This window comes from Mustela lutreola, chromosome 1, assembly GCF_030435805.1.
Source record: "Mustela lutreola isolate mMusLut2 chromosome 1, mMusLut2.pri, whole genome shotgun sequence".
Lineage (NCBI taxonomy): Eukaryota > Metazoa > Chordata > Mammalia > Carnivora > Mustelidae > Mustela > Mustela lutreola.
In genome coordinates, this window is record NC_081290.1 from 25,964,138 (window position 1) to 25,987,984 (window position 23,847).

At 38.8% G+C, this 23,847-nt stretch overlaps 1 protein-coding gene across 1 annotated transcript in view; it reads left to right on the forward strand.

Annotated features, from left to right (window-relative positions):
- The window catches only part of SCFD2 (sec1 family domain containing 2), a 441,403-nt gene that overhangs the window by 180,621 nt on the left and 236,935 nt on the right, over nt 1-23,847 (forward strand). The window lies entirely within an intron of this gene.

Sequence of the window (23,847 nt, forward strand, 5' to 3'; positions counted from 1 at the left end):
GCTAGAGATACAAAAATACAGTAATAAAAAGAAAGAATTCCTTTGATGGGCTTCTTAGTAGACTGGATGTGATTGAGGAAAGAATCCCTGAGCTAGAGATATATCAATAAAATCCTTGAAAAATGAAAAATGAAGAGAAAAAAGAATGAAAAAAAAAAAAAAAAACCACCTCACCAAAAAACCAGAAGAGAATATCCAAGGACTGTGGGATAACTACCAAAGGTAAAACATGTGTGCTATTGGAATATCAGTAGGAAATGAAAAAAAGAGAAGATCAAAAGAATATTTGGAACATATTTCCCCCAAATTAATGTCTGACACCAAGCCACAGATCCAGGAAGCTCAGAGATCACCAAGAAGGATAAATGGGGAGGAAAAAAAAAACCTGGGCATATCATTTTCAAATTATAGAAAATTGAAGATAAAGAAAATGAAATCCTGAAAGAAGCCAGAGGAGAAAAAAATACCTTACCTGCAGAGGAATAAAGATAAGAATTATATCCAAGTTTTCCTCAGAACTGACACAAACAAGAAGTGAGTGGAATGAAATATTTAAAGCATTGAGAAAAAGAGCCTATCAACCTAGAATTTGTAACTCTGTGAAATTTTCCTTCAAAAGTGAAGGAGAAATAAAGATTTTTTCAAACAAAAACAGGGAATTTGTTATCTGTAGACTACCTTGCAAGAAATGATAAAAGTTATTTAGCGAGAAGGAAAATAATAAAGGTCAGAAAGTCAGTTCCATAAAGAAAAGAAAAGTTTCAAAGAAGGAATAAGTTGAGGTAAAAGAAGAATTCTTATGTTTTTGTTTTTAATTGATGTAAGAAGCAACAGCTTTTTCAAAATAATAGTAGCAATATATTAAATTATATATGCGTATGTATAATTAAGCTTATGGATGCTTATATATAAATGAGATGGATGATAGCAATGATACAAGTAATGGGAGAGTAAAAAAGAGGAATTTAGATTATTTTATTATTGTAAGGTACTCACACAACCTATGAAATGGTATAGTCCTACTTGAAAGTGGACTTGTATTAGTTGTAAACTTATATTGCAAATTCTAAGGCAACCACTAAGAAAGTTTTTTTTAAAGTTTTTTCTCTGCTAATAACAAAGAAAAATTGAATCATGTGAAATGTTGAATTAAAAGCACAAATGGCAGAAAAAGATTGGAAGACAAAATAGGAAAAAAGCAGAAAGTCATCAAGTAGAAGACAGTAATGAATATGGTAAATATTAGTCCAGATGTATTAGCAATCACTTTGAATGTCAGTGGTCTCAGTGCACCAATGAAGAGAGGTTGTTGGAGTGAATCAAAAAGCATATGACTCTGTATATTGTTTATAAGGAGCCCAGTTTAAATATAAAGACCTATATAGATTAAAATAAGTGGGCAGGAAAAAATAGATCATGCTAACACTAATCAAAAGAAAGTAGCAATAATTATATTAACTTCTGACAAAGCAGAATTCAGAGTAAGGGACCTTATTAAGTATAAAAATAATTATATCATGATAAGGGTGTCAGTTCTCCAAGAAAACATAATAGTTCTTAATGTGTATACACTAACAACAGGTCATTAAGCTACATAAGGCAAAACTGATAGAACTAGAAGGAGAAATATATGAATCTGCTATCATAGTTGGAGACTTCAACACCCTTCTCTCAGAAATGGGCAGATCCAGCTGGCAGAAAGTCAGTATATATGTATATAGTTGAACTCTACAATACCATCAATCAACAGGATGTAATTGTCATCTGTAGACTACTTTATCCAAAAACAGCAAAAAACACATTTTCCCTAGCTTACATGGAAAATTCACACATGTAAGTGTTGACCGCAATCTGGGCCATAAATGTATCTTAATACCTTTAAAAGAATAGAAATCATATAATGTCTACTTTCAAACCACAGTGGAATGGAACTAGAAATCAATAATAGAAAGATAAATGGAAAATCCCCTAATACATGGAGAGGAAAGAACACACTTCTAAACAACACATGGGTTAAAGAAGAAATCTCAAGAGAAATTTAAAAGTAAAGCACAACTTATTAAAATTGGTGAGATGCAGCAAAAGCAGGGCTTAGAAGGAATTGACAGCATTGAAGGCATATACTAGAAAAGAAGAAATATCCAAGATCAGTAATCTAAGTTTCCATTTTAGGAAACTAGAAAAAGGAAAGCAAATTAAACCCAAAGTAAGCAGAAGAAAAGAAATAATAATGAGAACAAAAACCAATGAAATTGGAAATAGAAAAGCGATAGAGAAAAATCGATGAAACAAAAGCTGATTCTTTGAAAAGATCATTAAAAGCAATAAGGCTGGGACGCCTGGGGTGGCTCAGTTGGTTGAACGACTGCCTTCGGCTCAGGTCATGATCCCGGAGTCCTGGGATCAGGTCCCACATCAGGCTCCCAGCTCCATGCGGAGTCTGCTTCTCTCTCTGACCTTCTCCTTGCTCATGCTCTCTCTCACTGTCTCTCTCTCAAATAAATAAATAAAATCTTAAAAAAAAAAAAAGCAATAAGGCTATAGTCGGGCTAAGAAAAAGACATAGTATACAAATTACTAATATCAGAAACGAAAGGGGAGATATCACTGCAGATTCCATGGAAATTGAAAGAATAATAAAGGAATACTATGAAAAACTTTATGCCTATAAATTTGATAATCTAGGTTGAAATAGACCAATTCCTTGAAAGATACAATCTGCCAAAATTCACACAATAAGAAATAGATGATCTGAATAGATCTATAACTGTGAAAGAAATTGAATCAGGGGCGCCTGGGTGGCTCAGTGGGTTAAAGCCTCTGCCTTCAACTCAGATCATGATCCCAGGGTCCTCTGCTCAGGGTTTCTCTGCTCAGCAGGGAGCCTGCTTCCCCCCACACCTTTGCCTGCCTCTCTGCCTACTTGTGATCTCTGTCTGTTAAATAAATAAATAAAATCTTAAAAAAAAAAAAGAAATTGAATCAACAATTAATAACTTTCCAAAATAGGAAGCACCATACCTTGATGGGTTGACTAGTGAATTCTACCAAACCCTTAAGGAAGAAATTATACCAATTCTCTACAAATGCTTTCAGAGAACAGAAACAGAAGGAATATTTTCTAACTCATTCTATAAGGCTAGCAACACCCTAATACCAAAACCAGACAAAGATATTACAAGAAAACTACAGAACCGTATCTCTTGGGAACATAGGTGCAAAATCCTCAACAAAATATTATCAGCAAATCTAATCCAAAAATGTATAGAAAGAGTGACACACCATGACCAAGTAGGATTTGTCCTAGATGTGCAACACTGATTCAACATTTGAAAATCAATTAATGAAATCCATCATATCCACAGATTGAAAAAGCAGAAAAATTATATGACCATATCAATAAATACAGAAAATCATTTGACAAAATCTAATACCTGTTCATGGAAAGAAAGAACGCTCAGTAAACTAGGAAAAGAGGGGAACTTTCTCAACTTGGTAAAGACTATTGACCAAAAATCCTATAAGTAACATCATATTTAATGGTGAGAAACTCAAGGCTTTCCCACAAAGATCAGGTATAAGGCAAAGATGTCCCCCTTACTACTCCTTTTTAACATTGTGCCAAAAGTCTATTTCTTGTAATAAGGCAAGAAAAGAAATCAAAAAGTATGTGGATTGAGAAGGAAGACACAAAACTGTCATTGTTTGCAGATAACATGATTGTCTATGTAGAAAATCAGAAATAATTGACAAAACACTCCTGGAACTAATAAGCAATTATACCAAGGTTGCAAAATGCAAACTGAGTATAGAAAGGTCAATTGATTCATTGTATAGTAAAATTGATCTTGATGAAGTCCCAAAAGTTCATTTTTGCTTTTGTTCCCTTTGCCTTTGGAGACATGTCTTGAAAGAAATTGCTATGTCAGATGTCAAAGAGGTTACTGCCTATGTTCTTCTCTAGGATTTGATAGCTTCCTGCCTCACGTTGAGGTCTTTTATCCATTTCGAGTTTATCTTTGTCTATGGTGTAAGAGATTGGTCAAGTTTCATTCTTCTATACATAGCTGTCCAATTTTCCCATCACCATTTATTGAATAGACTGTCTTTTTTCCCACTGTATATTTTTTCCTGCTTTGTCAAAGATTAGTTGACCATAAAGTTGAGGGTCCATATCTGGGCTCTCTATTCTGTTCCACTGGTCTGTGTGCTTTTGTACCACTAAAATGCTGTCTTGGTGATCACAGCTTCGTAGTAAAGCTTGAAATCAGGCAATGTGGTGACCCCAGTTTTGTTTTTTCTTTTTCAACATTTCCTTAGCAATTTGGGGTCTCTTCTGTTTCCATGCAAATTTTAGGATTGTTTGTTCCAGCACTTTGAAAAATGCTGGTGGAATTTTGATTGGGATGGCATTGAAAATGTAGATTTCTCTAGGCAAAATTGAACAAGTGGAGTTTGAAATTAAAAACACAATACTATTTACATTAGCACCCCCCAAAATGAAATATTTAGGGATAAATCCAATAAAATAGATATAAGATCTATATGAGGAAAACTATAAAACTCTGATGAACTAAATCAAGGAATAAAAACTCAATACTGATAAGATGTCAGCTTTTCCCAAATCAATCCATAGATTCAGGGCAATTCTAATCAAAATCCCAGGTAGTTATTTTATGGATATTAACAAACGATTCTAAAGTGTATGTGGAAAGGCCAAAAACAGAACAGCTAACACAATATTGAAGAACAAAGTCGGAAAACTGATGCTAACTGACTGCAAGTCTTAGTATAAAGCTACAATAATTAAGACGTGTGGTATTAGTGAAAAAATAGACAGATTAATGTAACAGAAGAGAGACCCCAGAAAAAGACCCCTATTAATATGATCTCCTGATCTTTGACAAAGAAACTATGGCAACACAGTAGAGCAAAGATAATTTTTTCAATGAGTGGTGCTGGAACAACTGGACAACCACACACCAAAGAAAGAAATAAATAAAAAGTCTAGATACGGACCTTAACACCTTTCACAAAAATCAGTATGAAATGGATCATAGGGGCACCAGGGTGGCTCAGTGGGTTAAGCCTCTGCCTTCAGCTCAGGTCATGATCCCAGGGTCCTGGGATCGAGCCCCGCATAGGGCTCTTTGCTCAGTGGGGAGTCTGCTTCCCCCATTCTCTCTCTCTGCCTGCCTCTCTGCCTACTTGTGATCTCTGTCTGTCAAATAAATAAATAAAATCTTTAAAAAAATGGATCATAGATGTAAATGTAAACTGCAAATCTATAAAACTCCTAGGTGATGAAATAGGAGAACACCTAGGTGACTTTGGAATGGTGATGACATTTTAGATACAACAGCAAAAACACAATCCATGAAAGAAATAATTGATAAGCTATACTTAATTAAAATTGAGAAATTTTCTGTGAAAGTATCAAAAGAATCAAAAGACAAGCCACAGACTGGGAGAAAATATTTACAAAAGATACACCTGATGAAGGATTATTGTCCAAAACACATAAAGAACTCTTAAAACTCAGCAATATGAAAGTGGGCCAAAGACACTTCTCTAAATGATATACAGATGGCATATAAGCATATGAGAAGATGCTCTACACCAAATGTCATCAGGGAAATGAGAATTAAAATGATATTGAAATAGCATCATCTGTTAGAATGGCCAAAATCTGGAACAATGACAACACCAAATGCTGGTGAGGATGTGGGGCAATAGGTACTCTCTTACATATTGTTGGTGGGAATGGAAAATGGCACAGCCCTTTTTAAAACAGTTTAGCATTTTCCTAGAAAACTATCCCTGTTCTTGCCATGCCATCCAGAAATCATGTAACTTGGTATTTACCCAAAGAAGTTGAAAACTTACGTCCACACAAAAACCTGCACATGGATATTCATAGTAGTTTTATGTTCTTCAGTGGGTGAATGTATAAATAAGCCGTGGTACATCCAGACAATGGAATATTATTCAATGCTAAAAAGAGCCACCAAGCTGTGAAAAGACTTGGAGGAATCTTAAATGCATATTCCTATGTGAAAGAAGCGAGTCTGAAAAGACTGCCTATTATATGATTCCATTTATATGACATTGCAGAAAAGACAAAATTATGGAGACAATAAAAAAAAAATCTTTCGTTGCCAGGGTAGGGAGTTGGGGGAGAGATGACTAGGTGGAGCATGGTGGTTTTTAGGACAGTGAAAAAACTCTGTATATCATACTGATAGATACATCTCATTATAGTTTTGTTCAAACCCATGGAATGTACAACACCAAAAGTGAACCATAAGATAAACTATGGGCTTTGAATGATTATGATGTTCTCACATAGATTCATTCTTGGTAAAAGAAAGTACCACTCTGATAAGTGATGTTGATAATGGAAGAGGCTATTCATGTTTGGGGGCAGGGGATATAGGGGAATTCTCTGTACTTTCTTCTCAATTTTGTTGTAAACCTAAAACTGCTCTTAAAAAATAGTCCTTACACTTACATCTGAGAAATTTTCTGTATGTCATAACACAATTAAAGATCCCCATTTTAAAAAAGTCCTTAAAAATCACATAAACATAAATATATGTTAAACATATTTATATAAACATATATATATAAACATATATATATTTTATATAAAATATATATTTTAGAGAGAGAGGGGGCAGGGGTGGGGAGGAGCAGAGGCAGAGAGTGAATCATAAGTAGGCTCCAGGCTCAGCACGGAGCCCGAGTTGGGGATTGATCTCATAACCCTGAGATTATGACCTGAGCCGAAATCAAGAATTGGCTGATGCTTAACCCAGCGAGTCAGCCAGGTGCTGAGCCATGCTTTATTTTTTATGTTAAAATACATTCATTAGACAAGTCTCATTTGATTTGGGGATAAATTTGTATACTCAAATTATAATTATGATGATTCTTATTATTTTGCCTATTTATCCTGGACCATGGTTGCAATCTCATGCTTACCAGGTTCCAAATCCCTGACTCTACATTAATTATTATATTCTGTGTCAATTTCCAATGGCTGCTATATAACAAAATAGCACAAAATTAGTGGCTTCAAACAACAAAGATTTATTATATTACAGTTTTGGGGGTTGAAAATGGGTCTTGAAGATCCAAAATGAAGGTGTTGGCAGAGCTGTGTTCTTTTTGAAGGTTCCAGGAAAAAAAAAATTCCCTGCCTTTTCCAGCTTTTAGAAGCTGCCTGCATTTCTTGGCTCATGGCCCCTTTCTCCATCTTGAAAGCACATCACTCCTAGTTTTGCTCCTCTTGTCCTATGTTTTCTCTAACTTTGACACTTTGGCTCCCTCTTGTAAGAACCCTTGTGATTACACTGGACGTACATGAATAATCCACAAATCCCCCTGTCTCAAGTTCCTCTTGTCCTGTAAGTTAACATACTCATAAATTCTGGGGACCAGAACCTGAACATCTTTGGGGGTCTATTGTCCTGTGGTCTGGATGCTCTTTCCTATTCTAGGCCATTTGCTCCATCTCTAAACCTTAGTTTCCTTGCCAGTAAAATAAAGATAATAGTATCTCACCATTAGGAATGAAATGAGATGTGAAAATGTATATTATATCTAGTTCAATAAGTGTAGAATCCCTGGTGTTGGTATTGAACTTGGAGACGGGGGAAAGCACTAACACTAGAGCAGCACTATCCAATAAAATGTAGCATGAGCTACAGTGTAAGCCACATGTACTATTTCAAATTTGTCAGTAGCTATGTTGAAAGATAAAAGGAAATGAGTGAAATACTTTGAATAATATATTTTATTTTATCAAATATATCCAAAATATCCAAAATGTAATCATTTCAGTAAGATACAATGCAAATTGTCAATGAGTTATAGATTTTTTTTTTACAATAAGTCTTCAAAATATGGCATACGGCATGGAGAATGCAGCTCAACTTGGAATGGTCACATTTCAAGTATTCACCAGCCATGTGTGGCTAACAGTGCACATCTCATAGAACCATATTGGTCAGTGCACATCTCATAGAACCATTGTCATTTCCTTGGGTAACAAGTACTTCACAGCACTTGTCCAATACTAAGTCTTCCACTCAGAGTGTTCACAGGCAGATCTGACACTTTGAGTCCATGTAAAGGAGTTTATTCATTTACCTAACAAGCTTATTGACCACCTTTGCAGCAAATAATTAAGAAAATCTTAGCTAATGATAAAGGCTATGAATATAAGGTAGTGGCTTAAAGAGTGACTAGGGCTAAAAATGGTTATACTACTCCAGACAGCAAAGAAAGATGCTACTCCAGACAGCAAAGAGAGTTCTGAGAAGTGGACAGCTGAGGTGAAACCTGAATGATGTGACATCAGTTCAATGAATTTCTACCATGAAAAGACCCCAAAAAGAGCATTTGGAGCACAAGGATTAACTCCAAGTGCAAAGGCCTCCTATACAGAATGGCATGGAATAATTGAGATGCTGAATGGTGATCAGTGTGGGCTGACAGAACTGAAGGAAGGGAGGATAGAGTGGGGGTGGGGTAGGAGAGGAAGACTCCTTGATAAAACCAAAGACAGAGGCTGGTGATCACATAGGGCTATGCAGGTCAGTGCAAGGCATGCGGACGTCATTGTGCCCCGCGGATCACTCGGACTAAAACTCCATCAGCTTTTGGATTCTTTTTCTTTTTCTTTTTTTTTTTAATCACTGCTTAGTGTTTGTTTTTCGTGGATTACATAAGCACAGGCAGAGATTTCTCCTTTCTTCAGGACTTTCTATCCCCCATATTTTATAAGTGTATGCTTGTAGTAACAGCACATACACTCTCGGACAGCTGAGTGATACCAAGACCCTTCTCCTTGCCTACCTAGTTCTTTTTTGTGGCCTCTCTAATAACCTTTGCATTGTTTTCCTAGGAAACAGAGTTTACGGCAAAATTGACCTGGTAATTTCTTTAAAGGCGAAGGAGGTGGAATCTGAGAGCAACAAGAGTGAGGGAAAGGGAAAATGGGTCAAGGAAGGAAGTAAAGCAAATCCGAGGGGACCCATCACTGAGCTGGCTGTTGGCTCTTAAGAAACCCAGGTGATTGCTCGGTCATGGGAGATAACTCTGAAAAGACTTTATGTAACACTATTGCAACCTGGAGTTTTTCCTAGGCAAGAAGTAGCTAAGAATTTACCTGTCGTCTTACCAGTCTCCCTGCCTTTCATTGGCCTTAAAGTTTATTATGAGGGGTGACACTACCCTTATTTTCCAGTGGCATTCTCAGGGTCCTCTAGGTGAACATGAGAAAAGCCAGAGCCTCCATGAGTCTAGTTGGTTAGACCTAGGCCTGGGGCTGGTGTGGCTTCCCCTGTAGTGGGTATGACAGAGCCATACCAGTGTTGTCCCCAGGAAAGGCTAGAAGAGTTGGCAGTGTGGGGATGAGCCTGTGCAGCAGTGGCCTAGACCCTCCATTAAGCATGTGGCTGAGTCTCAGTGGGCAGCTGAATCTTTGGAGGTATATAAATATATCTGGTATACCAGGCCTTTTTCCAAAGAGAAGCATAGTTTTGGAGAGGAAGGTAATAGTCATAAATACAGTAGAGCAAATATAGACTACTTTATAGTTTATAAAGTGATCATCTCACTGTATTCCATGAAAGTCTGAAGTATGAGCTGCAAATTGGAGGTGAGGTATGTGGTATTATCCTCCTATCAAGAACTTAAGGCCCAGAAATGTCAAATGCCTCACTACAGTAAGGGGTAAGGTGAGGTTAAAATTACACCCTGTCATCTTGTGCTTTTAAGGAAGTAAGATGTTTACTTTCTGAACTATATTACTGCATTTTCAAAAGAGGAGGAAAAAATAGTATTATCTTTCAGTTAATTTCTGTTAAATGGGATTAGAGGAGCTCCAGAAAGGCTTTCTAGGACAAATTTCTACCTAACTACCACTGAACCCAAAATTTAACCATAGAGTCATCTGACTTCATCTCAGAATCTCTCTTCTTTTTTAAAATGCAGAATTCTCTTGGAAGAGTTTGTCCATTCAGTGATTCATTTCGTAGAGGAGGAGTACGTCATGGACTGGTGCTGGCAGGAGGCCAGTGAGTTCTGAAACTTGGTAGAGGCAAAGGAGTGGCAAAGTCAGAGAAAGGAGAGACTACTAAAGTCAAGTTTGCTGCCTTCATGATCGTGCATTTGGGTCCCCACTCTGGCATTAGGCCTTCTTTGGAGTTTACGCAAACTTACCCTCCAGAGCAGAGAGTGTTCCAGAGCTGTTTCTGAGTAAGATGGTCCAGCCTGCTGAGATTCTGGCTGCGATGGGTCAAGGAGAGGGGGCCCTGGGACCTTGTCCCAGACCTACCAAGCTTGCACATTTCTGCAGGCAGGTCACGGATATCAGCAATGCAGCTTTGTTACTGAAGAGAATTTCCACGTTGCTGGTCACTCTTATAAGGGAGCTTGAAACCTTGGACAGCACAGCACCCTTCTTTTTCTTACTTCCTATCAAGTGATATGAAACATTTTGAAAGAGTACTTAAGATAACTGTTGTGGTTTTTACAGACCGTCTTTAGGCTGACCCTCTTTACTGATGCCTTCACCACCTTTCTCTTCCTCTTCACCATTCGATAGGCTTTGCTTGGCTCTGTGGATCCTAAGAGTCAAATTCTATCCCAGGCTTGGAGGTGTAGTATCACATTCTGCATTAAGAGAGCTAAAATTTATATTTTCATCTTCTCATATATCCCCTAATTTGCCAAAACGTTACTCCTTTGCTGGAGTCAGCAAAATGACATCATTTCAGTTGTCTACTAAGAGTTGCAAAATTGTTGCTTAGCCAAAGTGAAAGGCAAGCAAGGAAGAAAAGGAAAAAAAAAAGATGGGTTTTTAGATGATATATACATTCTATGGAATATTTTGTTATTAGAGGCAGAATTTACTGAGAGCTCAAGCAAAGACTGGACACATTGAGTTGGTGCTGATTGGTGAAGCGTGAATATTTTTATATAAGCTTCAGAAAGCCCAGCGTTGACCTGTTTTTATTTTTATTGGCTCCCTTGATGATAGACAAACTGGCCTAACCTGGGGCCAACAGAGCCAGCAGGAAATTTAGGTCACGGATAGTTGCATTTTAAAAACTCCAGTTTTTAGAGGCTGCTCAATCATTATAATTGATTGATGATAACATGGCAAGGGGAGCTCTTAAATCACTAAAGGTGGCCCGCGAAGGACAAATGGCTGGAGATCCTGTTGGACGCACAGTTCCCAACTCCCGGTGGTGTTCTGCTCTGCTCTCTGAATGAGTAGTTTGTCCCTCGTTTCTTGCAACTTATGGCCCAGCTGGCCTGTTTACAGAAAACAGCCTCTTACGCTTGGCAGTTCTGTTTGAAGCACAGTGTAACATCATTTCCCAGGAGATGGGGGGGAAAACATTACACAAAAAGTTTATATCCCTCCTAAAACACATGTGTGTTTTAAACGGAACAGCCATTGAGAATTGTTCTTTTTGTCTTTCTCTGAAATCAAGGCCTTCGCTTTCCTTCTAGCTGAAGTTAAGTGTAAGTGAATTAGATGCTTTGATAACTCCTCTAAGCTTCTTAAATGATCCTGCTCTTGCTTTGGATAAATGCTAATCTGTAATAAGAACTCTAAGTAGATAGCTCTGTTCTTCCCAGGATACGGGAAATGTGGCCAAGTATAATGGCATTTTAAAAAGATTTTATTGAGGTAAAATATAATATAGAAAAGTACAGCTCAACGAATTTTTACTAACTGAAGACATCTGTGTAATCAGCACCCAGATCAAAAAACAGAGTATTACCAGCAACCGCGGAAGCCCCACTTTTGCTGCCACCCAGTTACTTCCTCCTTCCAATGGATGGGGACCTCTAAAAACATAGACTTGTTTTCCCTGGTTTTTGTATTTTGCATAAACAGGATCATCTGATATGTTCTTTTCCTATGGCCTCTTTCATTCAATACTGTATTTGTGAGATTTAACCATATTATTGTTTTATGGGAGTATGGATCATTCTTTACAGTTGCTATGTAGTATTCCATTGTGTGACGACACCATAATTTTTCTCTAATAGTATTTTTAGTGGGAGAGAATGTTTGTAGAATCTGTTTTCACTGCCACTGAGGACTTCACCATTTTTCAGTGCCAAGGAATCATTTGTCCCATAGACACAGAATGCCAGCTACTTTCAAGTGCCCCTTACAGGGATAAATTTGGGAAAACACATTTATACTTTGAAGTTGGACTTCCTGGGCTACTTTACACTGGGTATTCTTTCTATTAACCCTTGCCCATACATTCTTCTTTCTCGTGTATCACTCATGCCATTATTTTGCTCACTCCAGAATCCTTCCATTCATTCTGGTCCCCGTTTTCACTGTCCCGGGCTTAGACATCCTGCTTTCTGAAATACTTACGTCTGTCCCATTCTCACATTTTCCTCCAAGCCTGTCCTCTCTTGTCATCTCCTTTGAATCACCTCCTTTTACTCTGAACCTCCAAAAACTTCCAAAGACCTCAGAATAATTCTAGATTCGTCTCTTCTCTCACACTCTGTATCCAGTCCATCAGCAAATTGTGCTGAATTTAGCTTCAAAGTATTTCCAAATTCAGCCAATATATACTGCCTGCAATGTGCCTACTGCAGACCAAGCCCCCTAGTTTCACGTGGGTTCCTGATTGCTTCCCAACTATCTCCCTGTATCTACCCTTATCCCTCCATAGTCTGTTCTCTTCACCACACCCTGCGTGATAGCCTTTTACAACATATATCTGACCATACCATTCCTTTGCCCCAAACCCCTTTCATCTGGGAAGGAAAGCACAAGTTCTAACAGTGGGCCATGGGGCCCAGAATCATCTGCATTCTTCTTTGCCTCATCTTAACGCCTTCCTGTTTCTCTCACATGGGGAACTGAGCCTGTCCAGACAACTTCCACATCATCAATCCACCACACTCTGCTGCTTCTCATCTGCAGCCCATGCCATAGCCCCAACCTACTGTCTTTAAATCTGCTGTTCCTGGAAACCATTTCTGCCATCTTTGATGACTTCAGCTTCTGATTCCTTTTTGTGCCTGTCTCTAAAGTGCAGCCTCTTCTTTTCTTCACATAGTTGCAGACACACATAGAAAGCTATGCTGTTTGTACAGGATGTACTGGGTTAACAACTACACAGAACTTGGAGGCCACTTGCCCAGTTCTCTGTCTGCCCTAGGTCCTAGCCAGCTATCACTAGGGCTTGGAGTGGGAGGTAGACATGGCATGGTGACACCCTCATTGGGAAATTCTGCCTTAACATTTGTGGCTGGAATGACATGTCCCTCTACCAGAGGTGTTTAACCTCAAATAAGGTTCTGGAGCCTGTCGTGTACATCTTTGGGGGATTCTAAGGACTTGCAAGTCAGTAGATCACCTGTGACTTATCTCATATACTGGGTTCCCTTGATGATTTGTTCTTAGTCAGAATCCTAGTATCATATTCTGTCTCAAGGGTCTGGATTTTCCTTCCCTGTAAACTCTGGATTCCCTCTGACCAGAAAGCACTGGAGAGGAAATGCGTAATAACCAGATACAGGTTCTGGAGAAAGACAGTCCTGAGTCAGATCCTAGTTCAACAACTCACTAGCTGCTGTCCTTGATAAGTAACCTTTCTCATCTTCAATTTCTGCCTCTGAAATAATAATACCTGTTACAGGGTAATCAGGAAGATTAAATGAGATAATCTATAATTATATCTTTGTAAGTGTTCATTTCTCTTTTTCTGGTGTCAGCAGCTTCATTATAGAGGTAAGTATGTTTTTGATACTATGTTCAAAGGAGTGAATTAGGTACTGGAGATAGCTTTAAGAATAAGACATGGTTCTTGTCACCAGGAATTTTTCAGTCTGAGAAGGGAGCTAGACCTGAGTAATTCAATTCAGAGTGATAAAGCCATGGTGGGGGAAAATAGAGACTTTTCCAAGATCACATTGTGCATCACACAATATGATCACATGGTGCATTTAATGCATCTAGGGAAGCTCTGAGGAGATAACACTGAGGAGATAAAACCAGGTGGAGAATGGGGAAAAGAACATTCTAGGCAGAGGGATAAGCCCAGAGGCAAATGCAAGTAGTTGAGCAAAGCTGAACTATCACCCATAAGGAAATGATTTATGATGGATGAGGCTGAACAGTTATGTGGGCTTTGAAGGTCAAAACGAAACAAAACAAAACTGCACATGTCATCTTAAAGGCTTTATCTTGAAGGCAGTAGACACCGTAAAGTAATTTTAAAGAGGTTAAATCTTTGGTTTAAAATGAGATAAATCATGGTTGGAGATAATGGTAGCTACAACTTAGGGCATCAAGGAAGGAACAGAGAAGAGGAGATGGAGATAGAAAATTATGAGGACTTAGTGCTGATTTGACGTGGCAGGGACAGGAGAGAGCTGCAGTAGAGCCCAGGGTTCCATGTTGGTCAGATGAAAGAAGAATGGTACCACAAAGCAGTGTAGGGTACACAGGATGAAGAGCAGATTTGGCAGTAGAACACTTCATTTCAGTTTTAGGTAAGTTGGATTAATTTTGCAGATGAGGGGCATTTAGGTGGTACAGTCCGTTAACCATCTGACTCTTGGTTTCAGCTCAGGTTGTGATTTCAGGGTCATGAGATGGAGCCCCACGTCAGGCTCCACATTTGACAGGGAGTCTGCTTACGACTCTATCTCCTCTCTCCCTCTGCCCCTCCCACTTGTGCTCTCTCCCTCTCTAAAATAAATAAATCCTGAAAAAATTTTCAGATGTGATATATAAATGGAGAAGTCCAATAGACATTTGACTTTCTGGGTAGGGAGCAAAGGAGAGACATTTGGCTAGAGATAAGGGCTTATGAATTATATTAATTAGTATCCAGATTAGGAATCAACAAACATAGTGATCCAAACAGGACATTTCACTTCCCATACACTCTCTAGCTGCCTGGAAATTGTTGGGTGGTCCTGTCCAGATGCCACTCAAATGTGATCCACTGGCCAGCAACATTGGTATCACCTGAGAACTTGAACAAAATCCAGAATCTTCAGGCTCTATCCCAAACCTAATTAAGCAGTATCTGCATATAACAGGTAATCCACAGGCACAGAACATTTCGAGAAGCTCTGATTTAAACAAGCATGTTGCTCTACTTTCCTCTCAAAGAACGTAGTTGAAGCAAGCTTGTCACTGCTTTACCAGCATTTTAGCCATAGAAGAGGAAAAAAGAGTAGAAAATAATGAGCTTTCTTTTTAGGATCTGTAGATATCCTTAAATCGATAATTATTGATATTTAGTGTATTAGAAATTAAAACAGAAAATTTTAACTTATTTCTAATTTCTTAAAAATAACAAACCTGTTACATGCTAGCATAAATATTTTTATGAAAAATAAGTATACTTCCAAAACAAAAAGGAGTAAGGCAGAATGGCATTGGCTTGTATTTTCACAAATCTCTTTAGTGTCTCACTGAGTAAAAAACAGCTGGATTCTCATGTTTGCCTCCTTGTTCAGTAAGCCGCCATATGTTGTTTGGGTTGAAGTTTATGAAGAAAATCCAGTCTCAGGCGAATACATAGTTGGAGAAGAGAAGAATATTTTGACAGCCTTTTCAGATATTCTTTTTTGATACATACCAAGAATCTACAAGCAGTGATTTCTTAAGGGTGAATTGTAAATTGTGATGTGGCATCTGAAACCATATGAGTGAGCTGTTTATACTCTTTTATATTAAAATCTACTGGTCTACCTTGTATTTTGGATAGATCTTTTGTCTGTCCCTGATTTTCTTACATCATACATTGGTCATTTCCAAATACTGGTGCACTGAGTTATACAGATCTTCCAAATGTTGACATAATTCATTATGCAATTGAAAACAATCCCATTTTTAATGTCACCATTGATCTCATCAGAAAAATGTTTAAGTACAGAGCATCTGCCAGTGGCAGATACAAGTTTTCCAAAATTTGAATTTTTCCTCAAAAGCCAAAATTTTATCATTAGCAATAAATATGTTGGTTGTTTTTCTTGAAGGAACAAGATTACTTTGTTCATTTTTGAGAAAATGTTTGCCAAATACCCGAGTTTTAATAATGACAATTTCTATGTCATTCTTTCAAGTAATGGTGGTTTTACATGACAGAAATAACTAGTACAGTTCATAATCCAAATAACTGCGTAGATGTTTTTCCTTGAGATAACCATTGTGCTTTAGCATACAGGAGAAATGCTTTATGCATAGTTCCTGCTTTGTTACACAAAATGTTAAAGAGACACTTGTTTAAAGGTTGGGGTTTTATGAGATTAATACTTTTTACTGCTTCATCAATGGCATGCTTAAGTGAAACTACTTTTTTAAAAATTCTGCCAATGAATACATAGCATAGTGGTAAAGAGTACAGTGACCGTTAGCATAGTTTGGAACAATTCTCCTTGTTCTGTTAAGATACCAGCAACTTTACCCCCCCCCCCATTATTTTTGCACTATCAGTACAAATGTCAACACAGTGAAAAAGGCGAAGAATGTCCTAGAATCATCATAAAAATAGTTTTGACATCTTGAAAAGCTAACTGGGATCTTGGATCTGTACACCACGTTTTCCAAACCACTGTCTTAAAGGATTATTCTGAGGTGGGTGAATATTAGCTTTTTTAAAAATTAAATTTATTTATTTTCAGCATAACAGTATTTATTATTTTTTTCACCACACCTAGTGCTCCATGCAATCCGTGCCCTCTATAATACCCACCACCTGGTACCCCTACCTCCCACCCTCTCGCCACTTCAAACCCCTCAGATTGTTTTTCAGAGTCCATAGTCTCTCATGATTCATCTCCCCTTCCAATTTACCCCAACCCCCCTCTCCGCTCTAACTCCCCATGTCCTCCATGCTAATTGTTATGCTCCACAAATAAGTGAATATTAGCTTTTATGAGATCACGTGGTTTTAGACTGACTGTTCTAGAAAAATTTAAGTAACAAATTTAGATTCAGTGTGTCTATGTGCTTTCTCTTTTTGTGACACCCCTAAAGGCACTACCTTGTACCCTAGTGGGACAGATGGAGGTGACTACCATCCGAGGCACCTATTCAAGCTTTCTCTTGTTTGTTTGATTAGTCATTGGGCAAGTATTGAGAGAAGCCTACCATATACCAGGTTCTCTGTCTGGGCTTTGGGCTCTGAGGCAGAACTTGTCATGCCCTTCCTCACAAAACCACTTATATTAATTTCCTGTTGCTGTTGTAGCCAATCAAAATAAACCTAGAGGTAAAAACAATATAAGTTTACTCTTACAGCTCTATAGTCAGAATCTAACACCAGTCTCATGAGACAAAAATGGAAGAGGTTGGCAGGGTGCCTAGGTGGCTCAGTCGGTTAAGCATCTGCCTTTGGCTCAGGTCATGATGTCAGGGTCTTCAGATCGAGCTCGCGTTCTTCTGATTCTCCCTTCACCTCCTCCCCTCCCCATAACTCATATGCTGGCTTGCTCTCTTTCTCTCTTTCAAGTAAATAAGATCTTTTTAAAAAATGGAGATGTTGGTAGCACTGCATTTCTTTTTGGAGGCTCAGGGGAGCATCCATCTCCGCATCTTTTCTAGTCCAGAGGCCCCTGCGTTCCTTGGCTTGCAGCCCCTTTCCTTCCCCTTCAAAGCTGGCAGCTTCACATCTCCCTCTGACCACAGCCAGTAAAGGTTCTCTGCTTCAGGGACTCGTGTGAGTAGACTGAATCCGCCCAGATCATGCCGGCTAATCTCCATCGCAAGGTCTATAACCTTAATCACCTTGGCAAAGTCCCTTTTGCCCTATTTGCTTATGACATGCTCTGGGGTTTAGAGTGTGGGCCTTTTGGGGGGGTCATGATTCTACCTACACACTCTCAGGAAGTGGGTGTTAAAATTTGCTGAAGGAATGAAGGAAGGATCTTCGTCCGTTGGCCGTTTCTCGGAGCTGTGCCCCTCCCCGAGATGCTAGTCGATGGCGGAAGGCTCAGTTGAGGGACCTTCCCTTCTGGGACCCAGTGCTCCTCTGCTGTCTCTCCAGAGTGGATGAGAACTTCCACTGAAGCACTTACTCACTGCATCTCCTCTACTGTTCACTCCCGCCCCCACTCACCTGTAAGCTCCTGGATTTGTGTCTTGCCTTGTTCTTGGGATGCCTGGTGTACAGCACAGTGCCCGCACTTGGTATGTACACAGTAAGCATGTGTTGAAGAAGTCATGGGTGCATCAGTGAACGATTCTCACATCCCCCAAGTTCCATTTTTGCATTTTGCTTGTAGACGCCCGTCACCCAAAGAAGCAGAGTGACTTCAATCCGGGGACTCTAAAGCCTGTGACAGGTGTCAGTGCAAGGTGGGGGGGGGGCAGTGATGTTTGGGGGCAGAAGGGCCTTCGGCACCTTGGGGTCCCTCACTGGCAGCATTCATGAGCCTGCAGCCCGTGACCGAGCTGGACTGCGGAAGAGCCCCGGAGACGGCTTCTCCTGCAGCCCAGAAGAGCGGCTTTGGATTTCACGGAGGGACTGCCGGCCGCATCCCAGAGGAGCAGGTGCGGAGCCAGCCCAGCCTGCTCTGCAGCCACGACGAATGTGGCCTGTTGGCTACTCGGGCCCGTGGACATAGCCAGCACAGAGCCTGACTCTGACTTCGCAGAGGTGTTTTAATTCAGCCCCCACAAATGGCTTTTCTAAAGACAACATGCATTTTACAGAGAGCCTTTTGTATGGCCTTACTGGGGACTCATTCAAAAATAACAGGAGCTCCAGACTACAGAATTAAAAAAAAAAAAGTTCTGTCACTCTAGATGCAGTTCTGGTCTTCCACCTCCTACCAGTTGGCGCATTTGTATCAAAATTAATGAGAAACTTAATCCCTGGTACTTTATAAAGAAGCCCCCTTTTTTTTTTTTTTTTTTTGCCTCGGCTGTGGTTTGCTCTGCGTGCGCTTTCTTAATGGCAGTGTTTAATAATGTTTATATTGCCTTTAACCTTTGACTCACTTTGCAGTGAAGTTCCCAGATGTGGTGTCACATCCAGTCCTGGCAGGCTGCCCCTCCCTCCTTTGAGACCATGAACTTCTTATTTCTAGAAGGTTTCTCATTCCCTGCCAGTCATCTTCATCTCCCCTACTGGGCAGGCTGGTGGTCCTTGGGGCTGTAGACCATATCAGTGATAGGCATTTGCATCGATCAGAGGCTATGCACCAGGACCACGCTCTGTGATTTATTTCTGTTATTAGATCCTGAGAACAACATTACAGAGTGAAAACTGTTGCTCTCCGGCCTCAAATGTAAGGTCAAAATCAACCCTCAGAAAAGAGGGTGTCCTTTTATGTTTGGGTCCTTACAAAGACTGCCCCATGGTGGGGATTACTGTATTTTAAACCACAAAGTAGTTTAACTAATCATCCCAGTATGAAAATGGGTGCCTGAGAGGCTGCTTAATATTTAGACATTTGTGGGATTTTGTCCATTTTGCAGGTGAGGAAACTGAGACTCAGAGAAGTTAATTTAAGTTGCCCAAGGTCACACAGCTCCTAAGTGCTACAGCCAGTTCCCAGGCATATAATTTTACTCCAATAACCTCATTATTATTCCTCCTGAGTTCTTTCTTTCAGCTTTAAAAAGGTTTTAATCTAGGGTCTCACCGATCTCTTCCTTCTTCTTCTTTTCTTCTTCTTTTTTTTTTTTTTTCCTCTTCCTTCTTCTTGTTGAGAGTTCGTTCTTAGAGCAGAGAGTATCGGAAATGGATGTACCTCCAAACTGGAGTCATACTTTTACGAATAGTACTAGGAGGATCTAATTGGCCTTCTAAGCCAACGTGTGTAGGATTCCCTCTCGTTCGTCTGTGCCAGACAGTCTCCCTACCTCCCTTTGCCACTGATGGGAGGTTCATTGCTTCCCAAGCCAGTCCCTTACTTTGGTTCCTCTTTTTGAGGAACTCTTATACTCAGCTGAAATTGTCTTTCCTGGAATTTTCAGTCTGACAGAATTTTGAGTCTGGAGATCCAAAAGTACCTGAATTTGTCTCTTATTATCTTCCCTTCCCTCAACTTCCCTTTCTCTCTCTTCCCTGCCGCTCCTCTCCTCTTGCCAAGAAATGTTTCATTTTAGATTATTTTTAGATATGTAGAAAAGTTGTCAAGATAGTACAGAGAGTTCTGTATATCTCTCACCTTATCGTGAAAATCTTACAGTACTGTAGTATATTTGTCAAAGCTAAGAAGCCAATATTGGTACATTTCTATTGACTATAAACTCCGGACTTTATTCTGATTTCACTAGTCTCCCCCTCTCCGCCCCCCCACCCCCTTGTTCTTTCTCTGTTCCAAGATATCATCCAGGATCCTATCATGTTTTGTCATTAGTCTCATCTGGTGTGTGATAGTTTTTCAGTCTTTCCCCATTTTTCATGACTTGACAGTTTTGAGGAGTACTAGTTAGCCGTTTTATAGAATGTTCCTTAATTAGGATTTATCTGTTGTTTGTTTTATTACAAAATTTTATTATTTTGTAATAAATATTACAAAAATTTATTATTAAAACTTTATTACACTCAGTTAGCCACTGCATATAGTACATCGTTAGTTTTTGAGGTAGTGTTCCATGATTCATTAGTCGCGTATAACCCCCAGTGCTCATCACAGCATGTGCCCTTCTTTTGTTGTGTGATTATGGGTTTGGGAGAAAAATACCGCAAACGCAAAGTGCCATTCCCATCACATTATATTAGGGACACATGATATCATCTACCTTATCACTGGTGATGCTAACCTTCATCTTCTAAGGTACAATTCTCCTCCCTCCTCCTTCTAGACACAGTTTTTTAGAAGCAAGTCATTACGTGCAGCCCACACTCAAGAGGTGGGGGGATTACCTCCTGGAGGGGGCGGTAACTACATAAGTTAATTTGGAATTCTGTAAGGAACATGTATCTCTTCTCTTCCATTTATCTATCTATCTATCTATTATTATTTATGCAATCACTTATTTAGATCAGTATGGAACAAAGCATATTTTTTTGTACTCGGGGTTATAATCCATTGCTACTTTATTTTCTTACACAAATTGCTTCAGCTTTGGCCACTGGGAGGCTTTCCAGTTGTCTCCCATGTCCTTTTGACATGCCCCATCCCTTTGTTTTTTAAGGACTTCCTTACTTTCAGGCACAGCAAGATCTTCCAAGTTCTTCTTGTATTTTCACTGTGCATCCCTCGAATCAGCCATTTTTCCAGGGATCCCTGATTCCTGTTATTTGAGAATGACATTAGAAACCACAATCTGACCACTTGGTGTGCTCGCTGATAGCAGGGTGTCATTACTTATTGATTTTCTCGGTGGCAGAACTGGGAAATAGATGTATGTGTATCAGTCTATGTCACACATGTATCTATGATATTTCTGTGTCTACATTTGGTTCTTCAGTAAAGCTTGTCTTTTGAGCATTTATATTTTTCTGTGTAGCCAACAATGAAATGTGATTCACTGCTTGATATCACCAATATAATGTTTAAAAAAAAAAAGGAGAAGAAAGTGAAAACAGATGTTCGCATAAATATGGCTGAAGAACTGAGCCATTTTGTAGTTGGATCATGCCATTTTAGAGATAAAGAGATCCTGAGAATTTATTGATATCCTACAAGGTTAAGGAGCTTCTTACTGATATAGTCAGGTTTGGAATCTGGGTATTTGAAATGGAGTCTTTATTTCCACCATATCTCATGTGTCTTTAAGACTGATCAGTATTCTTTGCTTTGTATTCAGCTCTATAATTAGCTTTTGGGAATATTTTAAGCAGATTAGAAAGTAATTTCATAAATTGATGTGCACAGGCATTACCTAGCTAACAGAAGTCTGCTAGAGTGTTACTGAGGGAGTTTGTTCTCCAGCAATAGATCTTAGATCAACGACTTGAAAATGATGCTCTCATGGCCAGATGTTAGTGGTTGAATCTTTTCAAGTGATTATGATGATTATTCTACCTTGTTTTACTTTGTATAACTACCTTTTAAAAAAAAATCCTTTTGCTCTGGGAACAGAATCCTAAGGCTCTGATAGGATAGATACTTGAAGCATATACCTGCTTTTCAGAAATGGGATATAATGAAGCAATGAAGGAGTCTGCTTAATGTTATCCAAAATGTTGGTGATAGGGTAAAAAGGAAAAATGAAAGCTGTGGCGCCCACAGTGTCACTTCTAACGGGCTGGCCACACAGCTCCTTTATTTTAAATTGCTCTTGGCAGCTTGTAAAGCAGAAATTATGTGAATGTTTGTCTCCAGAAGCTCCTGAGGCTGTAGGAAAGATCTAGGATGCCTTCAAAGGTTTCAACCATTTCCTTTGAGAAGTGGGTGTGTTTACACTGGGTTAATTGTGTCTTGTCACCATGGAACAGTAACATCTTCCTGTTCTTTTCCATCTGTATCTATTCATTCCAGAGACTTACCATTTTGTTTTTGTTTGGTGCATTGTGAACATCCAAGATTTTTAGTGGAAATAAATGGTAACAGCTGTTTTTCGTGTACCAAATAAAATAATAATGAACCTTAACCTTGAGATGGTATGTCCAAATTTTTCCAGGTGTGGAACTGACTTGACTAGAAAAGTTCGTTTTGGGGTGGTCATCTCAATACAGAATCACATCCAGCTGCTTGCCATCAACTTCATTCAAAGAGAGCATTTCTATAGGCCATTTTTAAAATTCCAGTGCTCCCTTCTTAACCTGGCCTTTCCTCTTTAAAATAGTGTATTTTCATATACATAAGCATACACATACACTAAAATCCCATCTTCCTTCTTTCTTGCGTTATTCTTCTCCATCACCCATACCACCATCTGGTATTCTGTATATTTTACTTATTTAGCTTTTTAATTGTCTGTTTTGCCCAAGAGGAATGTAAACTCTATGACAGCAAGGGATGTGTTTTGTTCACTGCTGTATACCTCAACCCAGAATAATACCTGGAACATAGTAGATACTCAACAAACCCTTCTGAATGAATGACATGGACATTGCAAGTTGTGATCATTTGGCCACTGATTTTAATATAAATACAAATGGTTGAGTTTTATTTTGTAAGATTATTTTATAAGTGAAATAAAGCACATTATTTAAAATAGGGATTTATCTATTCACAAAAAATCTCAGAATTTTTACGAGATATAGTATAGTTACTTAGAAGCTATATGGTTACTCCAGAAATGCAATGCTGTTATTACGTGCAAGGAATTTTGAAATTCTCTGCTAAATATCACTGATGAAATTAGCGGAAGAGCTAAAAGGAAAAAAAAATGTTTTGTTTTAAAGTGAATTACCTTCAGACTCACCCAAAGATATCTTGAACCCTAAGTGACATTGCCCAGTTTGATCCCTTATTCTACTCACCAGGTTTAGCAGGAAATGACTGTTGATTGTTATAAAAAAAAAATCCTATGATTCTTGGGGTGCCTGGGTGCCTCATCAGTTAAGCAACTGCCTTCAGTTCAGGTCACAATCTCAGGGTCCTGGGATTGAGTCCCACATTGGTCTCCCTGCTCAGTGGAGACACTGTTTTTCCCTCTCTCTCTGATGCTCCTCCTGCTTGTGCTCTGTGTGTGTGTGTGTGTGTCAAATAAATAAATAAAATTGTTAAAAATAAAATAAAATTAAAAATCCTATGATTCGGTAATTGCACCCCTGGATATTTACCCAAAGAATGCAGAAACACTAATTGAAAGGATATATGCATGCTTATGTTTATTGCAGCATTATTTACAATAGTTAAATTATGGAAACAGCCCAAGTGTCCATTAATAAATAATGAGTAAAGAAGTAGTATGTATATACAAGG